Source organism: Dysidea avara, chromosome 2, assembly GCF_963678975.1.
Source record: "Dysidea avara chromosome 2, odDysAvar1.4, whole genome shotgun sequence".
Taxonomy (NCBI): Eukaryota; Metazoa; Porifera; class Demospongiae; order Dictyoceratida; family Dysideidae; genus Dysidea; species Dysidea avara.
Window position 1 is genome coordinate 28,531,964 of NC_089273.1, and position 20,196 is coordinate 28,552,159.

At 37.0% G+C, this 20,196-nt stretch overlaps 1 protein-coding gene across 1 annotated transcript in view; it reads left to right on the top strand.

The window, feature by feature from the left end:
• The first annotated feature begins 492 nt into the window (after positions 1–492).
• LOC136247033 (IgGFc-binding protein-like) overlaps positions 493–20,196 on the top strand; it is an 80,984-nt gene continuing 61,280 nt past the window's right edge. Inside the window, exons 1-4 of the mRNA XM_066038629.1 lie at positions 493–524; positions 11,478–11,571; positions 13,725–13,764; positions 15,818–16,052. The gene's annotated coding sequence lies outside the window, so the exon portion shown is untranslated. The remainder of the gene's footprint in view (positions 525–11,477; positions 11,572–13,724; positions 13,765–15,817; positions 16,053–20,196) is intronic.

The following is a 20,196-nucleotide window of genomic DNA, read 5'->3' on the forward strand; positions in this document are numbered from 1 at the left end:
TTCAGTTCACCAGTTGAGCCCTTGTTTCTTGTTAATAATTCTTGTTACAAGAGCCAGCTTGTCAAACATTTAGTAGTGCTTTGAAGCCCTTCAAATACCGAAACTGTTTATCAAAAAAAGAGCTTTGATACAAACAAGAACAAGTGAGCTATGTGGCTTTAAAAATATTCCATACAGTAAGTATGGATTCAGGCATGTAAACATGTTTACAACATGTGTAAACATGTTTACAACATGAAAGCATGATTGTTCCAGTACAAAACCATGTTAGTTACACATGTTCACCTCTTTATTAGTATTAGTTGTAACAGCTATAGAAGGCTTGGAGAGCCTGTAAAGCCTGATCTCTACAACAAAAGTTACTTAGCTATTATTATTAATAAATTACAGGGAAAAAAATAATAGTAGCTACAGCAAATCAACTAACTAACAATCATACAACAAAGTAGACCAGCTAGCTATATAGTCAAGTAGATTTTTGAAACCATTTAATGAGGACACATTGACTACATGATAATGATAACGTAGGTTATTCCAGTCATTGATGTAAAAAAATGAAGATCTCTCCCTTGTTGAAGTATATATGTGAGGGGGTAACACCCTCCCACTACTGTCTAAGGACCTGATGCTAGTGCAGTAAAACCTTATTAGCTACTGATGATAAGGCTAGTCCTGGGACCAAAAAAATTGGCATTGGTTATAAAGTATACTGTTCAGCTATGTTTGGGACCTACTAGAGGCGGTCACTATAACGAGGTGGTCTTATTAAAGAGGTGCACTAAGTGAGGTTTTACTGTAATAAAATATACACTCAATTTCATTTAGGCATAGATAATGGTTTAGGTTACCTGGAGCTAAATTAGGTGTGGAAATTTTTCAATGCTCGTTTTTTCAGCAGTGTGCAAGGGGGTGGCACTCCAATATAGAGCAAGCCACCAATGTTCGACCACCATAGGTTAGGACGCGATTTTTCTTTAAACCTGCAAAGAAAATGTCTGCTCTTGCTATGCCTTTGGAGAGGTCTAGGCCATAAACTCTTGCATGCAAAATTTCAGACCTGCGGCTTTCTAAGTCTGGCTGCAGGAGCTGCAAAAGTGACTTGTCCGAATGTTCTCAATTCTCGGACAAAAATATGTATTATCGGTCGAGTGGTACTGCTCGTAATGCTTGAAGCTGATCAAGTCTTTCTGTGCTTGATATGAAAGAGCAACTCTTATACTCTCCAAATATATGCAGATATTTGGCTTGGCTGTGAATTACAAAGTTCCAAAGTCACCTCTATAGTGCAATCTTAGATTTGGCCACATGTGAAGCTCGTGCAAATCAAATAGTTACCTATATCGAATTCAAAGCTAATTTTATGAACATTGAGAGCATCAGCTACCGTTCAGTAGTAAATAGACACATGCACAATGACCGCACCTTGATTTATTCCCAAATAGCTACATTGCATTTATGCTTCTTTGGCAGTAGCAGCCTAGCTACTGCACCCAGCACACATATACACAATCCAAATCCAGGGTTTTTACTAACCCCTGTCTTAAAAATATCAGAAGTTTCTCTCCAAACTGTCTAGGATATTAGTCAGGTCAAAACACTCTAATAGAACAGTCACCTATTTTACAATTGGAGCAGTCAGAAAACCTGAGGGCCACGCCCAGGAATATTCACTTCCATAAGACTATTATATGTGAATTTTGTTGCTTAATTACAACGCTTAAAACCTGATTACATGTGATAATAAATTGGCTGATCGTTATATTAGAGTAATTGACTGCTCTATTAGAGTATTTCGATCTGACTAATGTCCTTGACATTTTGAAGAGAAACTTTTGACATTTTTAAGACAGGGGATAGTCAGAACCCCATTTAAGTGGATTTGGATTGTGTATATGTGTGCTGGGTGCAGTAGCTAGGCTGCTACTGTCAGAGAAGCCTAAATGCAATGTAGCTATTCGGACAAAAATCAAGGTGCGGTCATCGTGCATGTGTCTATTTACTACTGAACGGTAGCTGATGTTCTCAGTGTTCATAAAAATAGCTTTGAATTCGATATAGGTAACTATTTGATTTGCACGAGCTTCACATGTGGCCGAATTTTAGATTGCACTACAAAGGTGACTTTGGAGCTTTGTAATTCACAGCCAATAAAGACTAAGCCAAATATCTGCATATATTTGGAGAGTTTAAGAGTTGCTCTTTCATACCAAGTACAGAAAGACTTGATCAGCTTCAAGCATTACGAGCAGTGCCACTCGACCGATAATACATATTTTTGTCCGAGAATTGAGAACATTCGGACAGGTCACTTTTGCAGCTCTTACAGCCAGCCTAAGAAAGCTGCAGGTCTGAAATTTTTCATGCAAGAGTTTATGGCCTAGGCCTCTCCAAAGGAGAGGCCTAGGCCATAAACTCTTTTTTAACCATAAACTCTTCCATAAACTCTTTTTTCTTTTTTAATAATAATAAAAAAGAAAAAATAAATAAATAAAAAAAATAAAAAGTTTAATTCTGTACTTGTATTGTGTATGTTGTTCTGTTTTTGTAATTGTATTTTTGTAACAGTAAAGATTGTATGTAAGGGTATCACCTTGTACAGGCACATGTCTTTGTGTATCCCTTTAAACAATTTGATAATTACATAACCAAGTAATAATAATAATAATAAGTGACGTCATAAATAAATAATTAAATAATTAATTAATTAATGTACAGCGAAACTACTTAGCACACACACAAATGCTCACCGGGATTGTGTTAGACGATAGTAAAACAGGAAAAATAAAAAAGGATTTTTTCTTCCGTCCATTCGTTATTGAATAGAGTTTTCCATATAACGCCATCCCTTTTCAGTACCTGACGGCCAGTAACTCGTTAGTTACCACTCGTAAAACCTGTTTGCGTGCCCAGTAACCAGTAAGGCCGGTTTGTAGCTCATAGCAACCAATTCAAATGCGCTGCGCCGCCTGCACGTTAAACAAGGCTCTTGAGGGAAAGCACTATTATTGGTGGAAACAACAATGTTTTCTTTCTTGGAGGTTAGTTCTATGTAATGTACTCCAACTAATACTTTACTGCAGGTAGTTTTTAGGGTATTCCATTTGAGAATTAAAATGCGCAAAAGCATTAGAATACACTTACGAGATTTTAGCCTATAGTCAGTAGGGGAAAAGTCTTATTATTGGGCCAAATTTACAAGTTTGTGCTACTGTCAAATCACTGATACTACGCTGTGTGGTCTGTTATTTAGTGACTAGTCCATAAGTGGCGACTTACTATTTGTAGCATTCAAGGTAGCATTGTTTAGCTAAAAGGTAAATTTCTATCGTCCAAAAGACTGTTTACTATGCTCAGGATAGAGTAAGGGGCACCAAGAAATAGTTTGTCATGGAGCAGTCATTCTTATAAGACTTGTTTGTGTTTCATGTGTATGCAGCTTCTGTAGACATATCAGTACTGTGCATGTTGTACACTAACGATGCAGTCACATGTGTCATAAGATAAATAATATGCTTTGAACATTTGCTTTTACCATACCTTTACAGCACTGGATGTGCGACTGCTGGTCAAGACAAATCTATTGTAGATAACATGGCTTATAGCTACTATAGCAATCAAACCAAGCACTGTAATATTGTTAACACTGAGTAATAATGACTACAATAGCAGTGCAAATGCAGATGTAATGAGCTATTCAATTTGTGGATGGTAGCAGTGTTAGAGGAGTATGTACTAGAATTCTGTCTTATAACAGTGCTGCCTGTTCACGTCTCAAAACAAACCCGAAGATTCACTCGCAAACAACTATAAACTTGTTGCTAACTACTCACGTAACACTAGTCTATAATATATCGTACACATACAGGATACTATAATATAGTTAATTATGTTCTGGTTAAATGTCTGTTGTTACATATAGCTTGTAATGTATGACTGTGTACAGTACATATGTATAATAACTTACAATATGTAACCGTCTCAGCGAAAACCCGTCTAGTTCGCACAAGCATGAGTATTGAGAAAATCTAAATTTTAAAATAATTCGTAAAATTACACAAGCTACAAGAAAAACTATGCAAGTTTTTCTCGGGCTAATACTCGAAGAAGGAAGATTCAAATCAATTAAACTATACACCATCTTACTCATGGGGAGTTCGAAAATCTTTGTTTCATTTCTGTAGCCCTAATGATTTGCGTGTCACGTGAGTTTGTTTACGGAGCAGTAGACGTAAACAAAGCTATTGATGTTTTTTTTAATAAAACCGCCTTCATACGCCTATGCACAGGTGAATACAAGGCTAAAACTATACCTTAGTTGGTCTGCCAATCCATGGTGAACATTGTAAGCCAAATTCCAACTTTTTAGACTAATCCAAACGGAAGTTATGGCTACGAATGCAAGCGCCTGTAGTTTATTTTTAGTATAGTCACTGTACAAATTGATTTCCTTATTCTTCCTACTTTCTAGCGCTGTACTTCCAAAACTACTCACTACAGAAGGCTGAAACTTTGGTGAACCATTCCTTGAACTATGCATGCAGATAATGCTGAGAAATTTTAAAAAGAATTTGAAAGTTGTGCGAACTAGACAGGTTTTCACTGAGATGGTCACATATGTGACTATTGTAAGTACATTAAAGTGAAATTAAGTAATGGATAACTCTCAATCTTTCTTTAATATTGTTGCTCTGTGTTGTGTTGGCTGGTCCATCTGTAATGCTATACTTTTTTATAGCATACTGTAGTATTGTTACTAGGTTGTACTGAGAATAAAGCAGATGGGGTTGATAATGGTCCTATTCAGTGTCATACATGGTATTGGGGACATTAGCTTTATATAAGTTGACCATATAATATTATTATGTATGTATAGTGAGCACAGAGTTGTCTGTATAGTAGCGTTGTGAACCGGTATGGAAAAACTGGTTATTAATTGGTATTGTCTTTTTCCCACTCACTTGGTAGACTTCTGCTGCCAAGTGATAACGTCATAGCATAACCTCAAAGCATGCGTAAATGCTGTGTAACAACAAAATAATATTTAGGCAATTTGCAGTTGTTAATTTGGCGAAATACACACTATTTAATTTTTATTAAATTTACTGATAAATTGGCACTACACTGTTGCACATGTTGTAGGCTGACAGATGGATGAATTTGTATCCTGAATGTTTCTTGTGCTGAAATGTTTGCCTTGCAGATTTAGTGCTCAATCAAAGTGAGCTGTCCACTGATCCTTTTCACAGGGTTAGATCACACGACGCGTAATCAAATATCTGAGTCTGACCTGGATTGGATCATGTGTGCAATGGATCAATTAGTTCACGTTGAAGTGTTTTAACATAGTCCTGCTACAAACTAGTTTTTTGTGAGCCACACCCACTTATCATGATCATGTACAGGGTGTATATCTCAAAGTAATACAGTAAACCTTTGATTTCTTTAGGATGTCATATCAAGTTACACATACAGTGTTAAGGAGTGTTGACAATGTCATCAGTGGACTGCTTATTGAAGCCAAACTACAAGGATCATTGAAACTTAATGCTGAGTAGAGACCTGACCAACTAACACATTGAAAGTGACTGTAGGTATTGCATCATCACTTCGAGATATGCATTTGTACAGGCTATACTGAAGTAGGAAGATCTCCTCTCTTTATATATTATGAACTCTTGCTAGTGGCCATGGGTTTGACTCCATGTAAACTTACAGACAGCATCAAACATAAGATTCATGTAGACTGTAATACTATTGATAAATGAATACAAGCAGAGTCTTACAATTAGAGCAAATTTGCTAGTTTGTGTGTAAAATCACTGATATGAGCAGTTGTTCTTATAAATAAGACTTGTTCGTGTTTCATGTATACAGCTTACCTAGACATATCAGTACTGTCCATTTGGTGCATATAGGCACATATGTCAGAGAATAATAGTAGAGCTTTGAGCATCTTATTTAAAGATCATTTTCACCATACCATGCAGCAGTTTGGATGTGTGACTACTGGTTAAGACCAATCCATTGTAGATATACTTTTCTATACACTTCGTAGAACGAAATTAATTTTGTGTCTAAACATGGCTTATAGCTGCCGTAGCAATTAAACCTATCACTTTACAATTATATCGGAGTACTGATGGCTACAATAGCAGTGCTAATATAAATGCAATGAGCTAGTCATTTTGGGAGTGGGTAGCCATGTTAGTAGTGTGCATACTAAGATTCTATGATATAAACTATTGGCATATAGCTTATAATGTATGTGGACAGTATAGATCCTTGCTAATCCAAACTCCTGTAATCTGAACACTTGCTAATCCCAACAGTTGAAATGACTGTTCTATTAGGGTATTTTGAGAACAAGTGTTTGTTCTATTGTTCTATTAGAGTATTTGAATAGGGTTCTGTATATAGTCAATAATCTGAACAATTTCACTACTTTTATCAACTTGAGAACAGTGCTGTTCAGATTATTGAGGATCCACTGTTTAATAGATTGCTATAATATCCATTTTATTGTATTATTAGCTTACAATGTGTGACTGTTGTGTGTACATACAATGAAATTAAGTGATAGATAACTCCCAATCTTTCTATGATAGTTCTGTTCTGTGTTGGCTGTTCCATCTGTTGCCCTATAATTTTGATAGCATACTTTAACATTGTTACGAAGTTGTACTGAGCTTTCAGTGTCTTTGTATTGGTACTGGTGACATCAACTTTATAATATGACCATGTATTTTGTGTATGTACACTATGCACATGGCTTTCCCCTTGTTATCTGTACAATGGTCCTTCTATAATTTAAATTCATTAAATAATGGAAAGTTAAAACTGATTGATTTATATACAGAATTCCATTCAAATACTCTAATAGAACATACAGTGAACAAAATACTCTAATAGAACAGTCACTACTGTTTGAATAACAAAACATTTGGGTATCGATGGCCGAACATTAAAGAGACCACTGCACTGGGGCATGTGTGACCTATTAGAGTATTTTGTCATTTAGTGAACATTCTATTAGAAAAAGTGTATGTTTTATTAGAGTAGTTGAACGTAACTCTATATAAACAAATGGTCTTCATTTATTTGAACAAATTCACTTAACTGGATGCTTTTAATGTTGAACTGAAACAGATGTTCGGATAATGAAAGTCCTACAATACTTATTATACATCACAATTAGACAAAGCAAATATAAGTTGTTTTATATATTAACAAATTTACTTGGTTATGTGTGACCCGGTCCTAGTAATAATAATAATAATAATAATAAAGGCATAGCAAAAGCAGAAATTTTCTTTGCGGGTTTATAGAAAAATCGCGTCTGACCCTATGGTGGTCGAATATTGGTGGCTTATTCTATCCTGTACTATGATCTTCGTCCTCGGTCAAAACGAAAGTCATTTAGGCTGCAGCATATTTTGCTGTCAGACCTTTAGTGCTGGACACTGTAAAGTAGTAATAAGTATAAAATAATACTTAGGTTAAAGGAAGAAAATTCATCCCTCCTAGAGGAGACTGAGTGTGGCGCTTGGGTGGCCTGCAATTCGAATCCTGGGGTAGGAAGGATTTTTCCTTTCTCTGGCTCTTTTCTGTTTCACCTTATTGTTAGCTAAGTTAAGTAATCATTGCAAGTCTCCAGCTCCTGTTAGGCGGCTAGGATAATCCAAAGGCTGCAGCACATGTTGTTGTCAGACCTTCAATGCTGGGTACTGTAAAGTACTAATAAGAATAAGAACAAAAGTCAAGCAAGAAATTTGCAGTAGGTCAAAAGACAAGCTTCGTTTGTAAAGTGTATACCACAATTAGAGTTACGACATAGCTAACCGTAATTTTACGAAAATATACAAGAATTTGGTCAAGAGTCAAGAGCGGATTACAGCGTAGGTCAAGATTTATTTTTCGATTTTGACCGCTTTAATTGAGGACGAAGATCGGAGTACAGGGTAAACTGGAGTGCCACTCCCTTGAAGCGTGGTAGACTGGTAGCTGAATTCTTTTATAGTACTGTAATATCGCTACTAGCTAACGGTGAGTTATTATTAACGTTAAGTTGTAATTGTTATAACATTAAAACTGGCATTATGCCATAGTTTCGAGGTCGCCGGGGGACCTGCGACGAGAATTCACGTCAGTATCGCCCTTAGTATACAATAGTGTGGTTATGTTCATACTGTGAATTTAATAATGCCACACACTTTTAAAAAGGGATTCTGGTCAGGCTTTTGGTAGTTATGGGTGAATTGACAAAGCCGCGAGAGTGACCACACCCACTAGAACCTCCAGTTAAACCGCCAATAACACAGTAACAAAGACAACTACAGTTGAGCTTGTAAGTAGTTTATTGTAATTAGTGTGGTAGCTTGTAATTAGCTATAGCTAGTCCTTGTATTCTTTTGTGTTAATTAACTCACGGAAAATTTTCTTGGCCAGGAATTTCAGTGAGTGGACAGCATAGTTTATGTGTAATAATGTAAAATTTCTATTTTTGTATGTAGGTTTAGGGTTGTTTGTTTGTTTGTTTGTTTAACCTTGCTGTGCCCACACAGATCTCTTTTAAGAGTCTGGCTGTGGTCATACGAGACCAAAGTCTCATCATATTGTAATGTATTTACATGTTTCCTCATTAATAATGATGGTTCTCTCTTTTATTTCTACTTGGATTACTACAGTTGAAGCATTTACTTACTGTATGGTTTCAAATAATCAACGACAGATTACAAAGACTCATTTAAGTACAATGGTTTCAGCTACACACTCATTGAACTTCACTTTTCATGATGCTTATGTTAGCTGGATACGGTCGTGAAAAAAGATTGCTCAAAACCATGGTTATAACAATAATTTGGAATAAAGTGGGTTAAATAGTATGGTAGTACATTCCAGGCTTGTTGTAATTACCAACCAAAAGTAATCAGTACAATTACAATTACTTTGTATAGCCAATCTAATGATTACAATTACAATTACTTCAGTATGTAAAATAATGATTAATAATTACAATTACTTTTCAATTACTACTGTACATTGGGGTACAACAATAACCTACAATTCTCCAGCATTAATCTTTAGGTATATTGACTGTTCAATTTTTTTTGGTAATAGTCTACATCTATTCGGCCTGAGAATATTGCCACTATGGCTGAATGCACCCTCAATTGGTGCAGATATTCCCAGCATATTCTTTGCTATTGTACTTAAAATGGGGGGTATTTAAAGGATTTTTATCCGTTGTAAAATCTGTGTCATCTAGATACGTTTTAAATTCTTTCTCTACTATTGAACCTTCTAAAAACCATCCACTGTGTAGCCAATCAAATTTATTTTCTTAGTTGGGGGTTCTACTGATTCTACTTCTTTTCCACTTGTTTCTTCTACTGCAGGTGTATGCTGAGCATTGTCAGAAATCATTGTCTACATATATAGTCAAGTCATGGGGTAGTACTGTTACAATTATCGTAACTTTGATTACTTGCATTGAATTACATAATGATTATTGACAGAACAGCTAATTACAATTACAATAATTACCATTACTTTTATGCTCAGTGAGCAATTACAATTACTTGAAAATTGCTAATGATTACTAATTAATTACAAATACAATTACAACAAGCCTGGTGCATTCACAGTGAAAATTTAGCTTTTGGGTTCATTGTTTCTCAATTTAGGTCATGCACGCACGTATGCACGCACACACACACACACAAACACTGACACACACACACACCAGCATGCATGCATGCATGCATAAATGCGCCTGCATGCCTGCACGCACGCACACACACAGCTGGTACATACACCAACGCACACACGTGCGCGCACACACACACACACAACGTCCACACACCACCGCACACACACACACACACACACACACACACACACACACACACACACACACACACACAAACGCATGCACACACTGGCGTACACACACACACACACATGAACGTGCACACTCGCACACACTCACACCGGCATGCACACACACACATGCACACACGTACTGGCACATACACCAACACACATACTCTGGCACATACATCGACACACACACTAGTGCACGTACACACACGCACATGCACACACAAGTACATGCACACACACGCACATGCACACACACACGCACATGTACACACACAATGGTACACGCATGCATGCATACACACACATGAATGCACACACCCACACTGGCATATACACAAACACACACAGAGAGGCACATACACCAACACACACATGAATGCACACACTCTCTGTCACATACACCGACACACACACTGGCGCATGCATGCACGCACACACACATACACACGCACGCACATGTATACTCACTGACAAACGCACCGACACACACACATACACACATGCATAAATGTACGTGTACATGCATGGGTCGCACGCACATGTACACACACACACACACACCCACACCCACACGCACGCACGCATGCACACATGCACAGATATGTAATGTAACATTCAACACACATTAGCTAAATAAGTATGGTACATCTGATGTGTGATACTGTATATATAATTCATCTAATAGTAATGCATTGTCTAGTGCCATATACTTTTGTTTGAGCTACTGTGTTGTGTGTACTTTTGTGCATAATCACCGTTCCATCAATGTGAAGTGTAAACTATAAATCAGCCAAATAATTAAAAGAAAAATAATGGTATGGGCAGTAATGTTTGATATCTGCCACAGGTATCATACATGATGCCTAAAACTAGAATCTCCACTGACCTCTGAATCGGCCTGCATCAAATATTTCAGCATATTAAAAAGCAGAATGGGTTAGAGTGCTATGCCAGCATAATGCTGACATATTAGGTGGATATTTCAAACTATGAAGCTTACTTTCCATGAAAATAGATTGATACTCCCTAATAGAGCATTCAGTAGAAACTGTAAACTGCAGTAGAGCACTCAAACGCATTGTAAATAGCTTCTCAGATCGACACTCTCTAATAGGACAGCCACTTTATAGTGAAATATTCGAATATAGCATTCACCGATTAAAAATGTTCCAAGATAATTGTAACAAATGTTGCTAACTTAGGAGCATAATGCAAGCATATTAGGAATATTGAAAGAGCATAATGGGTGAAAATGTTGGGAAAGCATTTAGGGCAAAATTTTGAACATATTCGACTCTGGCCTACCTCTGATATGCATACTTGTATGTATATTTGTTATTGTTAATAATGAAGTAGGAATTCAAGTGCATACATGATAAAAGTATAATAGGTGGTATTACAGCATAGTATCTCTACATTGGCATGTTATAACAATTATTTTGCTCATTGCCAAAAGTAAACATTGTCCTGCCAAACCATGCTGTAATAATACCATCATTCATTTATTGTTTCAAAAGTTTTATTGCTTTGATCCCTACTTCATTTAAAAATAATAGTTTGTTTGGTTTTTTAGTATACACATGTGTCTGCTCTAGAGGGCTGACTGTTTGTCATTGTGCTGTAAAATACTGCCATATGCTGCTTCAGTCCTGAGACTGTGGTCAGATACACACAGAAGTTCAAGTTTAGGTAATTCTTTTTCGTTCTATATCTGGCCGTCTGTAAGTTTTTTCTTGTTATTAATGCTGTATTTGATATTAGGTGGACTAATATTATTTCATAAAGATGGTTTATTACATAAGATGAAATGCATTAAGTAGTATTGCATAGTACTGTTTAAGTGGAGAGCACTCCTACAATGACTATATGTGACCGGATTTGCGAAAAGGTACCTTTTTCACACACAAAATCTGACCCATGTTTTGAACTTTAAAGCTTCACAACTATTTTATCATGGCATATAATTGCTTGAAATTTTCAATGAATGTAGCTACATTATCTGGCTACATTTTGATACTAAGAGCAAGTTAATCAGTATAAGGAGTCAAGTGTTACATCATTTTGTTCGCTGGTATGTCAAATGTGTGGAAAAGGTACCTTTTCGCAAATCCGGTCACATATAGACTTGAGCCTAAAATTCTTTTTTTGAAAATTATTAGAAACATATGTATAAGTGGTCTAGCAAATATTACTTAGAGCACTACTGTCATATGCTGAGACAACAATACAGTATGAGGGTTGTATGTTGAGACAACAGTACAGTATGAGGGTTTTATGTTGAGACAACAATACAGTATGACGGTTGTATGTTGAGACAACAATACAGTATGAGGGTTGTATGTTGAGACAACAATACAGTATCAGGGTTGTATGTTGAGACAACAATACAGTATGAGGGTTGTATGTTGAGAGAACAACACAGTATGAAGTGAACTCAAATGCTGTGGTAGTACTATGAAAGCTGTATTGTTAAGTACACACAAGTGTAGGACAGGAATCAAGGGATTATGTACTTTTTAGTCATCTTCCTCAGAACATTCATCTTGAGTTTTCTGCAATCAGGATATAAATAAACGTCCGTTATAGGCATAAATGACATAGCTAGAATTATTTTGGCAAAGATTAACAAAATTATGCATACGATGAACCATGCTATCTGATTGAGGCTATTTTCATAAAAACTTTCATAGTATATTATAACTGTCTGTGTTTACTCGAGTGTACAGCTATAGCCATCTGCTCTTTTTCTATACTTCAAAGAATTTACTGGGACTCAATGGTGGATCCAGGATGGGGCATTTGGGGCCCCTCTTTGTGGTGGAGCCATACTTCTTTTGATTGAAATACTAAGTCTCGTCACTACATAATAAATATTAGTTATAGCTTGTATGTATTATTACCATTTATTGCAGACTCACCTAAAAAAAGTTAAAGCAGGTATCAAACAGTCACCCAGCACCTTGTGTGTACTACGTTCCTCTAAAAATAGTTGTCGTGTTACTGCTGTTTAACACATTCTAGTTTTTAAAACAGCTTTTAAAATATCACAAAGGACAAAATTGAAAAATAATGTGTAAGACAATGCTAGAGGTGATTATGCTACTTTAACAATACAAGAGAATTTTCAGCTGCTCTCCCCAACCACCTACAATTCAGCCTGTGTGTGTCCCTCCCCTTGTCAGCTCCTGGAACTGCATGGTATTTATTGCCCAGGCAATAACCACCATACAGTCCAGTAAGGTGTCAAATTATATTGATTTAAGACCTAAATCAATTGTGGGGGTTGGTTAATACTCACGTGATTAGTATGCATGACTAGGATTTTGGTATAAAAGCCACTCAGATGGAGAAAGTTTTGCTACTTTTGTTATCCTATGAGTTATCCTATGAGTTGAAAAACGTTGAAGCTGGTGCTATTATTAATTATCCTATCATTTCTGCATGTTTCTGAATATGGACCACACACCCATTATGAAGTTACCACTCCAGCCTGATATGGATGAGAAATGTTACATATTAGCTGTAACATGGGACATTCGAAATTTTGCCTGATACAGTATGTATGTCCTCTACCCTCAGGCCTCTGGCCTTCAGGTAATTTGGACATTCATATCAGGCAAAGCCCTGATGCCCATGTTACAACAATTACTTGTCTCTGTAAATAACAAAGATATACTATTACTACTCCTGTAATATACCTATAACATAATTATGGTCTTTAAAGTACACTTTGGAATTCTGATCTTCCTATACAAAGTACGATATTGCATGTGCACATACAATGTTTATGTAATATATTTTGTTTATGTAATATACAGTAGTTTCTCCAATAATTATTTTAGATTTAGAAAATGGCAGAAGGAAATACAACTACTGATGAAAGTATGTACATGTATACGTTAACACTGTATGCATTACGTAGTACAGTATTATCTACTGCATTACTGTGAATGTATGTTATTTGAAGAATTGGACAAATGTATTTCAATGGGTGACATCCACAATAATGAAATGTGAATATAATTGATGAAATGGTGTTAGTGTGGGCACTTCAGAGACTTTGGTTCATAGTATTGGAAATAAATATTATTAGTTTTTACACACGGTTGAGACAGATAGTAGTATGTAGTGTGGTCAAGAAAGATGGTATGTCACATCTTGTGTATGTTTACAGGAAAGAGCACATAATTTTTATACATGCATAGTTTCACAGACAAATCAAACCATATTTGTGTTATAGCTGTCCACCAGGTAGGGTAGGCCACACGAAAAAGTTAGTAAAATTTGTTCCAACTAAAAGTTTTGTTTTTTCTTCTACCCAGAGACTTATATATTAATTATTCTTTTTACATACGTTGTAAAAATTGTTATGAAAGTAATTTGATATACCATAACATATGGTACAGATAAAGAGTGGATGAGTGGAGCGTTATGTGTTATACTTGAAAGATATTCAAAATAGGGATTTATGGTTAGGTACTACTACTTCAGCGATCTCATATTGTTTTTGCCTTTTTCAGGGATTCCCATTTCCCTTTTGAAACTTCCAAACTTTTAGTTCATGAATCATAATTTCACAATATAGAAATCACAATCCTTATCTCTAATACTAAATGACATAATACTGTCTGTTATGTCACATCCTGTGAAAAGAAATGACATGTAATAAATTCTAAATTTGTGACCGGATTTCATATGACAAGGCTTCCACACACACAAAATCAAACTTACGATTTTACCAGAAATGGATTGCTGGTCTAATACACTATCATATTTCACACGGTACTTCCTTCAGCACTGGCAAGTCTGGTTTCTGTAGCAGCTTTCTTCCGACCCTGTCAAAGCCACGAGTGTGAGATTGGCACCATTAAATGGCCATGGCTTTGTGACAATGGTGTGTAGTGAGCTGGGACTTCACAGAGAGCTCGCCAATAGTGTTCTCAGTCAATTTGGAGTAATTTGAGGGCCATGGAGGGCCATGGAGAGCCCAAACTTGGCCTCTGGACTCCAATCGTCTTCTTACTCCATTTTATACCCGTATATTAAGACCACCGTCCACCCCCACCCTCCCACCCTTAGTACTACCATCTGTGATATTATTACCCGCTCGAAAAAAGCTGCTCAAAACAGGACAAATTTTGGGTATCAGAAATGTATACACCCACTCAGTGATAGCTAGTGAACAGATGAACAATTGGTGCAAATTTTGTTTGCTCAGCTGTAGGCACTGGGAAGTTATTACACAATGATTCCTTAAAATCGCCATATCTCCTAACAAAGCTTTGTGCGCCGAAGCCTTGTTTTGTCAAATCCAGTCACATTTGTTTAATGACTGATGAAATCAAAAATACTATATAAAAATTCTGCTTTGGATGTCTTATTTCTTTTTCTGTGGTAAAGAAAAAAAACACATGTTAAAACAATACAAATATAAAAAGAAGTTATATCTAATCCAAGCTGTAAAAGAAGGTGTGGTCCCCCAAAAGGCCATGGTGAAAAAAGATGTGAAATCCAAGGTGATGGTCAAGAAATGGCTGTGATGGTAGGTCAGCGGTAAAAATTTTAATAACGACATTTCAGGTGAATTTGGTGCTGCTTGGTCTTGGCACTAAATTCACCTGAATTGTTGTTATTAAAATTTTTACCATTAACCTACCATCACAGCTATTTCTTGGCGGCCACCTTGGATTTCACACATCTTTTCATGGCCATTTTGGGGGCCGCACCTTTTTTACAGCTTGGCTGTTTTGGATTAGATATACTTTATCAGTTAACTATTTGAGGCACTAAAAATAACACCATGGGCATTCATGCTTTGCCTGGTATAGCTACGTATATGCACTTGCCCTCAGGCCACAGGTATATATAGCATGCACTTGTAACTATATCACTGTAGCTGTAATTATGCTAGAAAGTACTTACTGTATCATTTCAGGTGTAGGTATGCACAAAGCAAAGGCCTTGATTGATTACTGTGCTGAAGCTGTGGATGAATTAGACTTGTCAGTTGGGGAAGAAGTAGTTATATTAGGTGTGATAGAAGATGGCTGGCTAAAGGATCGGGTGAAAGGTAAAGAAGGAATATTTCCTGAAAACTTTGTTGAAGAAATTAAAAAGCCATCCAAAATGACAAAACTTGTCCCTGTAAGACTGACCAGCACCACCACAAAGTAAATATTTTGTTATTATAGATAGGACTTCAAATGGGTGTATATTATCCATACTGACTTTACTGAGTAATATAACAGTAGTGTGTGTGTGTGTGTGTGTGTGTGTGTGTGTGTGTGTGTGTGTGTGTGTGTGTGTGTGTGTGTGTGTGTGTGCGTGCGTGCGTGCGATTTTATTGATTGGTGGCCGACTATAAGTATCTTAATACAAACCTGGTTCATTCGCCAATACAAGACTCCAGACATCAAAGTGAACCCTGCATGCCATATTCTAAAACTTAGAAATGAAGACACACAGTAGCGTGTTATGCGGCCCAAGAAGCTGGCACACCACACCGTGAGTAGCTATATTGACAGGAAGAAACAAAATGCACATATGTATCATCCCTTATCCAATTGGAACCACATTTGCTACAGAAGTGCTGGCCAGGTAGGGGAGTCTACATACAGTGTTGGGAGTAACACGTTACAGTAAGTAACGCGTTACGTAGTATTATTACTTTTGTGGTAATTAAGTAATATAACGAAATATGCTATAAAAACAGTAATACAACTCAAGTTGCTTTATTTACAAATGTAACGCATTACCTAAGTAATATAATTACTGTAACGAGTCTAATATTATGTAATATTATTACTACAAGTAATCAAGTTACTAATCTTGTTAGTTATCCTCTGAGTAGTGCCTAGCCAGAACGAAGTAATGAAGCCTACTGAATGAAGCTTATTCACCAGCTTCTTACTTATAACCAAGATTTGCACATTGTCCAACAACGCAATCATGTCACGTGATAAAGTGGTAGTTTCACACGTGACAGCTTAAGGCTGTGGACACAAAGTAATGTAATATGTAATATTATTATAGTTACTTTATTGTATGAGTAATATGTAACTGTAACTAAATAGTTCAGCTGCAAGTAATATGTAATATGTAACTAGTTACTTTTACAGAGTAACTTTCCCAACACTGTCTACATACCAAATACAAAAAATTTAAAAATTGAAGAAAATTGCCCCAGACATATTTGTGGCAAAATTTTCGTTTTGAATTTCTTCTTCATTTCACATACTTCACAAAATCTGCCATAGACACCAATTCATGCTCCAATCGGGGCTCACTTATAAAGGGCTCATTAAAGCAGATCTCAGTACCAAGTTTGTCAGGAATCCGAGTAACATTCATGGAGTTATGACTGATTAATTGCATAAAATAAGATCAAATTTCTTTCACGCCCACAAGGTAAACCCTGTGAAGGAATGGGCTGAACGTCGGTGTGTTGATAGAGTAACCATTGTAGGAGTGATTTGAAAAGAATTGAGATAAAGACCATGGAAATATGACACAAAACCCAACTTGTGTCACAATTATGCGATCAAATTTTACGAATAAAAAACCTGTAAGTTTTCATGCCCACGTACCAGGAAAACCGCTTAGAGTAAAGAGCTGAAAATCGGCATGTAGCTGGAATGATCCTCATAGAAAGTCCTTGCAGTAGTACAGAAGAATTGGATCACAAACCACTTATTTATGATTTGAAAGCAAATTATGTGTGAAAGCGAGATCGAGATTCTCTAATAGAATAGTCACCCTAATAGAGCATTCAGGTGTCTAATGGAACAGTTACCATATACATGCAACTACAAATAAATCGCTCTAGCGATTCAGACCAGTACAAGTCACCCTGTAGGGAGTTCAGCCACAGACAAATCACTTTTACGATCGAGAGTTCAGTTACGTACACGCAATCAAGTCACCCTGTAGAGAGCTCAGCTAGAAACAAGCCACCCTGTAGAGAGACCATCTAAAAGCAATCACCCTTTAGGGAGTTCAGCTACCCTGTAGAGAGATCAGCTACAAACAAGTCACCCTGTAGAGAGTTCAGCTACAAGAAAGCCACCCTAGAAAGTTCAGCTACAAACAAGTCACCCTGTGGAGAGATCAACTAGAAACAAGTCACCCTTTAGAGAGATCAGCTAGAAGAAGTCACCTTGTAGAAAGTTCAGTTACAAAGAAACCACCCTGTAGAGAGTTCAGCTGCAAACAAATCACCCTGTAGAGAGTTCAGCTACAAACAGATCATCCTGTAGAGGGTTCAGCTAGAAACAAGTCACCCTGTAGAGAGATCAGCTACAAAGAAACTACCCTGTAGAGAGTTTAGCTACAAACAAACTACCCCCTATGGAGATCAGCTCCAATCACCCTGTAGAGAGTTCAGTTACAAACAGATCACCCTGTAGAGAGTTCAGCTAGAAACAAGTCATGCTGTAGAGAGATCAGCTAGAAGAAGTTACTTTGTAGAGAGTTCAGCTACAAAAATACCATCCTGGAGAGAGTTCAGCCATAAGCAAGTTACCCTATAGAGAGATCTGCTAGAAACAGATCACCCTGTAGAGAGTTCAGCTACAAACAAATCGACCTGTAGAGATTTCAACTACAGACAAATCACCTTGTAGAGAGTTCAGCTAGAAACAAGTTACCCAGTAGAGGGATCAGCTAGAAAGAAGTCACCCTGTAGAGAAATCAGCTAGAAGAAGTCACCCTATAGAGAGTTCAGCTACAAACAAATCGGTCTGCAGAGGGTTCAGCTACAAATAAATCACCCTGTAGAGAATTCAAATCACCCTGTGGAGAGTTCAGCTACAAACAAGGTACCCTGTAGAGAGCTTAGCTAGAAACAAGTCACACTATAGAGAGATCGGATAGAAACAAGTCACCCTATAGAGAGATCAGCTAGAAGAACTTAATTTGTAGATTTCAGCTACAAAGAATCCACCCTGTAGAGAGTTCACCCAAAAGCAAGTTACACTATAGAGAGATCAGTTAGAAACAAGTCATCCTGTATAGAATTCAGCTGCAAACAAATCACCCTGTAGAGATTCAGCTACGAACAGACCATCCTGTAGAGAATTCAACTAAATACAAGTCACCCTGTAGAGAGATCAGGTCACCCTGTAGAGAGATCAGCTAGAAGAAGTTACCTTGTAGAGAGTTCTGCTAGAAAAAACTACCCTGCAAAATGTTTAGTTACATACAAACAAGAGTTCATAATATATATATATTTAGGAGAGTATCCAACGCCTGTATTACCCCTTCAAAACACACTGCGTAATAATTGTGCAACATTGTGTAACATATCTGAATATTTTAGTATAATTTCAGTAAACTCCAACACATGGCTTCGCCATGAAAGACTTGTTGATAGGCGTTGATATACCAAAGTGAAGACCTGCAAGCACTTCAAGGCCTTTATAGCTCTTGAAGCAAGTTAACACCTTTGGTGATGATGACTATTGCGTAACATTATTACTCAGTGCGTTTTGAAGGGGCAATACAGCATTGGATACTCTCCTAAATATATATATTATGTACTCTTGATACAAATCACCTTGTAGAGACCCTGTACAGAGTTCAGCTACAAACTAGAAAGAGCTCTAGAAACAAGTTACCCTGCAGAGAGTTCAGCTAGAAATAATTTACCCTGTAGAGAGATCATCTAGAAACAAGTCACCCTGTACAAATTCGTCTACACTTCAAGTCACCCTGTAGAGAGTTCAGTTTAAAACAAGTCACCTTGTAGAGAGTTCAGGTACAAAAAAATTCCCTGTTGAGAGATTAGCTGCAAGCAAATCATGCTGTAGGGAGATCAACTAGAAAAATTTACCCTGTAGAGACATCAGCTGGAAACAAGTTATCCTGTGGTGAGTTCAGCTACAGATGAGCCACCCTGTAGAGATATCAGCTACAAAAAAATCGCATGGCAGAGAGATCAACTAGGAAAAGAGAGTTGACCTGCAAACAAATCACACTGTAGAGAGAAAAGAGTTACCCTGTAGAGAGTTCAGCTACAAGCAAATCACACTGTAGAGAGATCAGCTATGATATCAGCTAGAAATAAGTCATCCTGTAGAAAGATCAGCTAGAACAAAGACACCATGTAGAGAGTTCAGCTACAAACAAATCACCTTTTTTTTAGATCACTTAGAAACAACTCACCCTGTAGAGAGGTCAGCTAGTAGCTAGAAACTAGACACAATGTAAGGGATTCAGCTACAAGCAAATCACCCTTTAGTGAGTTCAGCTACAAACAAATCAACCTGCAGTGAGATCACCTACAAAAAAGCACCTTGTACAGACTTCAGTTACAAA